The sequence below is a fragment of the Trachypithecus francoisi genome, unplaced genomic scaffold (genome assembly GCF_009764315.1).
Source record: "Trachypithecus francoisi isolate TF-2019V2 unplaced genomic scaffold, Tfra_2.0 Lachesis_group14, whole genome shotgun sequence".
Classification (NCBI taxonomy): domain Eukaryota; kingdom Metazoa; phylum Chordata; class Mammalia; order Primates; family Cercopithecidae; genus Trachypithecus; species Trachypithecus francoisi.
This window is the reverse complement of record NW_022681459.1, coordinates 63115730-63123414: the sequence shown is the minus strand read 5'-3', so window position 1 is coordinate 63123414 and position 7685 is coordinate 63115730. Positions and strand designations below refer to the sequence as shown.

The window sequence follows — 7685 nt, the reverse complement described above, 5'->3', positions numbered from 1 at the left end:
AGATGGGCCTGGGAGGTCACTCACAGCGCAGGTGTCTCCTGGAACAAGGGCCCTGGAAGATAGAAATAGAACCCCCCAGGACTAACATCAGGGCCAGGACAAGCCTGCAAGGAGGCTGCACATGAAGCCCTAGATCAGGGACCACTGTCCGCTCTGCCGCGGGGCCTCTGCTGCCCCTTCCTGCCTGGTGGCCCTGCTGGGCCTCAGCCCTGGCCTCCCCCTGCCCCAGCCCCAGCCCTAGGCTCTCTCCCCTCTGCTTCCCCTGCCCCCCCACTCCCAGCCAGGCTCTTTGCCCTGCTATGTTGTCGCCCCACTGCTGCTTCTGAATGGGCCGCCTCCCTCACCTGCCCCAGCCCAAGCCCCCTGCTGAGACTCTCCCCTGAAAGCCATGGCCACGCTGGTGCTCCCCGCCTTGGGAGGGTGCTCCCTCTGTGTGCTTCCCACCATTCTTGAACCTTGGAACTGGGAGAATTGAACCAAAGGATAATTGGAGCAATGTGGAATTGTGTTCTCGGTGCTTTGATGGAATTTCTGTAAGATTTACTTTGTTTCAATACAAAGTCTTAGGAGAGGGTGCAGGGGAGGGAATGGTCTCTGTACCAGAAAATAAGTCATTTCTTCCAAAGATGCCTCCAGTGTGAACAGAGGAGGATGCACATGACCCCAGACACAGGCTCCTCCTCCGTGAGCACCATTCGCCTTTTAGAATGACACCTGTAACCTGGAATGTAGGGAAAAATATGATGATCAGGAGAAATGCTCTTATTTTAGGCTGGGCATGGTGGCTCATACCTGTAATCCTAGCACTTTGGGAGGCTGAGGTGGGTGCATCACTTGAGGTCAGGAGTTCAAGACCTGCCTGACCAGCATGGTGAAACCTCGTCTTTACTGAAAATACAAAAAATTAGCCAGGAGTGGTGGTGGGTGCCTGTAATCCCAGCTACTTTGGAGGCTGAGGCAGGAGAATTGGTTGAACCTGGGAGGCGCAGGTTGCAGTGAGCCAAAATCGTGCCATTGCACTCCAGACTGGGCGACACAGTAAGACTCTGTCTTAGAAAAAAAAAATGAAGAGTAGCCTTGGCCTGGAAATTCGGTGTGATCCCAATGTAAAAATAATCATCATCATTATTGGACAAGTGAAATGTGAGGAAGTAATTGAGCTGAAATGTTAAAGCAATTGTTTTAAGGTGAAGAGTTTTATTGTCTGTTGCATTTTCCTAATGGGTTGGGAGATGTGTGGCAGAAAAACGGGGAGGTTAAGGGTGTCCCATTGGTAGAAGAGAGCTGGGGTTCTAGCTGGGAGAGGTCACCCCAGCCCTGCTGCCCCTGCCAGCATCCCCTCCTCTTTCTCTGTCCCAGTCTTCCTGTCTGGGAAAGCAGCAGATATTCTCAGGGCTGTGGAGGGATGGGGGAAGCCCAGAACCCAGGGCCCAAATACCAGGGAGCGGTGTTCAGTGGGCATCAGCCCCCATGACTCCGGTGGGGGTCTCTGCATTGGCGGGTTTCTCCCTTGTGCCTTCAGAAACCCGATGAAGGCAATGTATCCACACGTATTCTACCTCCACTTTAAAAACCTACTGAAAGCCACAGATCAGAACAAAACCTGGCTGTGCTTCACAATGGAAGGTATAAAGCATCACCCAACTGTCTCCTGGAACAGGGACGTCTTCCGAAACCAGGTAGTACCAAAGTCCTAGTTATACCCCAAATAGGAGCTAAGCAGCTGGGAATGCAGAAAACACAACAATGAGTGACGTGCCCGGCGTGGGCTCTCCTGTGGTACTTTCCTGCCACGTGTCTTTTTTTTTTTTTTTTTTTTTTTTGACACAGTCTTGCTTAGTCACCTAGGCTAGAGTGCAGTGGTGCGATCTTGGCTCACTGAAACCTCTGCCTCCTGGGTTCAAGCGATTCTCCTGCCTCAGTCTCCTCAGTAGCTGGGATTACAGGTGCCCACCACCATGCCCAGCTAGTTTTTTTGTATTTTTAGTAGAAATGGGATTTCATCATGTTGGCCAGGCTGGTTTCAAACTCCTGTCCTCACGGGATCCGCCCCCCTTGGCCTCCCAAAGTGCTAGGATTACAGGCATGAGCCACCGAGCCCAAACTCCTCCCACATTAAGTCTGTGGCCCAGATCTTCCTCCCTGACTCTCCTGGGATCGGATGGTGGAGGGGGTTTGCCTCTTCCCAAAAGGCCTTGCTTAGAGCCCAGCACCCTCACTCTTGACTTTCTTTCCCAAAATCTTGTCATGGAGCTGTGCGTCCGGCAGTCCTCGGGAAACAGCAGCTGTGGAAAGCGAGGGCTGTGATATCCGGCACTGTGTCTGGGCCAGTCACTGCTGGGCTGGTGGGGCCACCCCCGCCACTGCCCGGATTCCTCGATGTCAAGGACACATCATCACAGGATGGTGAACCCTCGCTCCTCACCCTGCCGCTCCCACAGGGTCCACTGACCTCTCACCCACCCTGTCGTATCCCACCCACCCCTGCAGCCCCCTCTGCCCAGGCAGGAGACTTTTCAGAGTGTGTTTGGGGAGGGAGTTCAGACTGTGTGCTGGGCAGGCCTGGCCTATAGCAGTGCTGGCCACAGAAACAGCCAGGACTCAGGACTGAAGCATAAGTGTTTCCAGTCCCCACATGCTAAAAAGGCGGCAAGAACTTCTCTTCGAGCTTTTCTGATGAGCACTCACCTCCCACCCTCAAATCCCAGAGGCCTCTCTTTTCCTCCTCACCCTCTCTCTAGACCTGGCTTTCTGCTCTAGGTTCTCAGTTTTGGTCCCAGTGCTGGTCTCTCCTCCGATGGTGCCAATTCCAGGTCTTCCCCCTCCTGGGGCAGGTGCACAGGGAGCCTGAAAATCCCAGTAGATAATGGTGCTGTGCCCCAGCCAGTGAAGATGGTTGGAGAGGGGATCCTCCTCACTTGTCTTTAAATGAGCATCTGCTATTTCTTACAAATATTCCGTGTCTCTGGACTTGGCCTAAGTCCTTTTATGTTCAGTGTCGTCTCATTCTCCCTAATATTAACGAAAGGGGGTTGCTTGTAGGACTACTTTTCTTTGAGGAAGCCTTGTTCCCTTTTCTTGAGAACACAAAGTGAGTGAGTGGTAGAGCCCAGATTCATACCCAGGTCCACTCAAAATGATGGCGAACAAAGATTTCTTTCTTTCCTTCCTTCCTTCCTTCCTTCCTTCCTTCCTTCCTTCCTTCCTTCTTCTTCTTTCTTTCTTTCTTTCTTTTCTTTTCTTTCTTTTTTTTCTCTTCCTTCCTCCTTCTTCCTTCCTTTCCTTTCCTTCCTTCCTTCTTCTTTCTTTCTTTCTTTCTTTCTTTCTTCTCTCTTTCTCTTTCTTTTCTTTCTTTCTTTCCCTCTCTTTCCTCTCCTCTCCTCTCTCCTCTCCTCTCTCTTTCTTTTGCTGCTACCTCCAAACACACGATTTTCTAATTCTGGTTATGTCAGGATGCATAGAGAGGGGCTGGGAGAGGCCTTCAAGGTGGGGCTGGTGTTTCCAACCCAGGAGTCCGAGCTGCCCCGTCTGGCCTGAGAAGCACTTTTGGGAGACCTCATGGCATCCTAAGGGATGTGGAAAATGCTATGAATTATATGAAAAGAGGTCCCTGCCAGGTTCTTCTCCCCAGTGATCCCCCTCAGGAGTGTACCTGCCCCGATTCTGGGTGTGGTAGGAGTTAACCCTGCAGGCAGGAGGAAGCCCCAGCGGGTCCATCTCCAGCAAGGGCTGTGGGTAAGCAGAGCCAGGACAGGGGTGCACGGTGAGGCCAGGGAATGAGACCCAGCTCTACCTCAGGAAGAGGAGCAGGATCCTCCCCGGAGGGCCTGAACACACTGAGCTGACCCTGGGGAGGCCCTGAAAAGGCCTAAACAGGCCCCAGGACTGTGCTGACTTCCTGATAATTCCCCAGAAGGGGTCGGAGAGAGAAGATCAGTGGCCCCCACAAAATGAATGGAAGCCCCTCCTCTGACAGGTGTCTCAGTATATGGGGAGCAGAGAAGGATTGGGGGGTGCAAGAGAGGAGCAAGGGGTAGTCCCAGGAGGTGTCTTAGGTCTTTTGGTTTCCCCCACCTTTGTCCACAGACACCTGATGGATCCAGACACGTTCACTTTCAACTTTAACAATGACCTTTCGGTCCTTGGACGGCACCAGACCTACTTGTGCTACGAGGTGGAGCACCTGGACAATGGCACCTGGGTCCCGATGGACCAGCACTGGGGATTTCTATGCAACCAGGTGACCAACAGAGCCACCTGCATCCAGGCAGGGTCCTCCCAATCCAGGGACATGCATGGGCAGAAGGTTCTTTGTGGTACCTGTGGTGTCCTGCAGAGTGTCTGTCACCTATGCTTCCTGCAGCTGCTGCTGCTTGGCCCTGGGGTTGAGGGGGGAAACTTTGGCTTCAGTGACTCTCCATGGCCAGTTGGGTTGAGTCAGTAATTAGAGAAAATGCAATTTAATTTAATAATTAATGCAATATTTTAAAATGCAAATTTAATGCAAATAGACCACAATGAATAAAACTGAAGATTTTAATAAAGACTGACAGGAGAGTGCTGTCCCGTGTATATCGGAGCTGGGGCGAAATCAAACCTCATTGCTCCTGACCTGTTTGTATTTAATGGACAATATTTTGCTTATCTTGGGATTTCTGCATAACATTTGATATTTTTAATACTGCAGAGAAAATCATGCATCCTAATAACTGGGGTTTGGGCGACCCCTCTAATTTTGTGCTGGAGGCCCCCGCCTCCCCAGCCCACCTGGTCCAGGTCCTCCCTCCTGTTCACCACACATCACCTCATACTCGTTTCCTTTCTAGGCTAAGAATCCTCTCCATGGCGTTGACGGCTGCCACGCAGAGCTGTGCTTCTGGACCAGGTTTCTTCTTGGCAGTTGGACCCAGCCCAGATGCACAGGGTCACTTGGTTCATCTCCTGGAGCCCCTGCTTCAGCTGGGGCTGTGCCGAGCAAGTGCATGCGTTCCTTCAGGAGAACACACACGTGAGACTGCGCATCTTGCTGCCGCATCTATGATTACGACCCCTGTATCAGGAGGCACTGCGAACACTGTGGGATGCTGGGGCCCAAGTCTCCATCATGACCTACGAGGGTAAGAGGGGAGGTTTGGGTGGGGTGGGGTGGGTGGGGGCAGGAGAGGTCTCTGGGAAGAAAAGGAGAAAGGCTTGGTCTGCTGCCTGCAGAGACGATGGCTGCACTCTGGGACCCGACTCTGGGGTCTATGGGAAGAGAGGCCAGGCCAGGAGGTGTGGCCCCGGGGAGGGAAGGGAGGGTGGCTGGAAGTGGAAGCAGAACTTGGGGTTCCCAAAAGAATGAGAACTGGGCTGGCCCAGATTCCAGTGGGAAGGAAGTGCCTGATGAAGGAGCTCAGTCCCTCGGGGAGGGAGAGGGAAAGGAGGGACCGAAACCAGGATGTGGGAAGTCTGTCCTGAGAGTCACAGGCTCTTGGTGCCGACTGGTCCCCACAGCCAGAGCATGACTTATCTCCCCTGTCCCTTTTCAGAATTTGAGTACTGTTGGGACACCTTTGTGGACCGCCAGGGACGTCCCTTCCAGCCCTGGGATGGACTAGATGAGCACAGCCAAGCCCTGAGTGGGAGGCTTCGGGCCATTCTGCAGGTGACGGCTTCCTCCCCTGCCTGGTGCCCCATCGGCCTCCCCCTCTTCCCTCTCCCTGGGCCTGCGTTCCCCTCTGCTCAGAGCCTCCTCTGGGTTCCCTGCTCTCCCCAGGGCACCCAACTCCATCCCTCCCTTTCCTTCTCACAGCCTCCCTTTCTCTCCCACCTCCCCTATCCCTCCCTCCTCTCTGGTCATTATCACTGTCCCCAGGCCTCCTCCCTATGCCCTCTTTCCACTCTCTCACCCCCTGCTCCATTCAACCCCACTGCTCTTCCAGAATCAGGGAAACTGAAGGATGGGTCTCAGTCTCCAAGGAAGGCAGAGACTTGGGTTGAGCCTCAGAATAAAAGATCCTCTTCCAAGAAATGCAAACAGGCTGCTCACCACCATCTCCAGCCGCTCACAGACACCAGCAAAGCAAGGTGCTCCTGACAAATAGATTTTTTAAAAATCAGAGTGAATTAATTTTAATTGAAAATTTATCTTATGTTCTAAGTATATAATAGTAAGATTGTGCTCAATATTCTCAGAATAGTTTTCAATTTATTAATGAAATGATTAACTGGCTTCGTATCTAGACTAATAAAACATTAAGAATCTTCCATGATTGCTTTGGCTCAGCAATTGTATCATGAATTGCAAGTGTTTACATAAACACTAACACATACAAAAAATTAGCTGGGCGAGGTGGCGGGTGCCTGTAGTCCCAGCTACTCAGGAGGCTGAGGCAGGAGAATGGTGTGAACCTGGGAAGCGGAGCTTGCAGTGAGCCGAGATCGCGCCACTGCACACCAGCCTGGGCAACAGAGCAAGACTGTATCTCAAAAAAGAAAAAGAAAACAAAAACAAAAACAACAAAAAACGTTAGCAAATGTGTAGATGTCTTTCCTGGTGTAGTGGACCAGTAGCAGGGCAAAGGTCACACAACATCCCTCTGGAGCCAGAAAACTCAGCTAAACCTCACAGGAGAGGAACCTAAATGCAGACCCCACCCTCACTCACAGAGCCCGGGGTGCTGATTGGAAGGGACAGGCCGCAGTAAGAGGACAGCCAGCAGCCAGTCTCCCTGTTGGAAAGGAGCCACACAGGTGCAGGCAGGGGCCCTCCGGAGCAGCCCTGTGTCCACCCCTTCCTGATTCCACCCCCTAGAGAGGGAGCCCAGGGGAGGCCATGGCTGAGACCCAGGACAGGGCCAGTCAGGGGAAGGAGCCCAGGAAGGGGGCAGGTGTCCAGGCTGGGCCCAGAGAGAGGGCTGGGGAGAGGAGCAGCCCAGGAGGCAGAGCCCAGCCACAGAGGGGAGGGGAGCTGAGCCCTGGAGACAGGAGGCTCCAGAGGCAGAGATGGAGCCCAGGGCTAGGGTGTCAGGTGTCAGGGCTGTGGCTTCAGTTTGGGGTCTGTCCTGGGCCTTCTGCGCTGGTTCCCAACTCTGGAATGTGTGACTTATGTGCCTGATTACAGTAGGCGGCTCCTACCTCACGATTTCTGGAAAGTCTGCAGAAGCCGCATAAAAGACCAAGAACTGGCCTCACACGTAGCTGCTCCTGGACAGAAACGACTCACTGCTTCCCTGGCCTAGACACACACAACACACAAACACACACACAACACACACACAACACATACACAACACACACACACATACACACACACACAACACAACGCATACACAACACACAAACACGCACAAGACACACACACACAACACACAAACATGCACAAGGCACACACACACAAACATGCACAAGACACACACACAAAACACAAACACGCACAACACACACACAACACACACAACACACACACAAACACACACACAACACACACACGCATAACACACACAACACACACACAGCACACACACGCACAACACACACAACACACACAACACACGCACAACACACAAACATGCACAAGACACAACACACAAACACGCACAACACACATACAACACATACAACACACACACAACACACAAACATGCACAAGACACACACAACACATGCACACACAACACACAAACACACACAAGACACACATACAC

General features: G+C 52.5%; 1 pseudogene across 1 annotated transcript; it reads left to right on the top strand.

Moving 5' to 3' along the window:
- Positions 1-3933: 3933 nt before the first annotated feature.
- LOC117096484 lies at positions 3934-6257 on the top strand (annotated as a pseudogene). Its single transcript, XR_004442504.1, has 4 exons — positions 3934-4240; positions 4827-5117; positions 5529-5644; positions 5922-6257. The product of XR_004442504.1 is annotated as a DNA dC->dU-editing enzyme APOBEC-3A-like (transcript).
- Positions 6258-7685: the final 1428 nt, after the last annotated feature.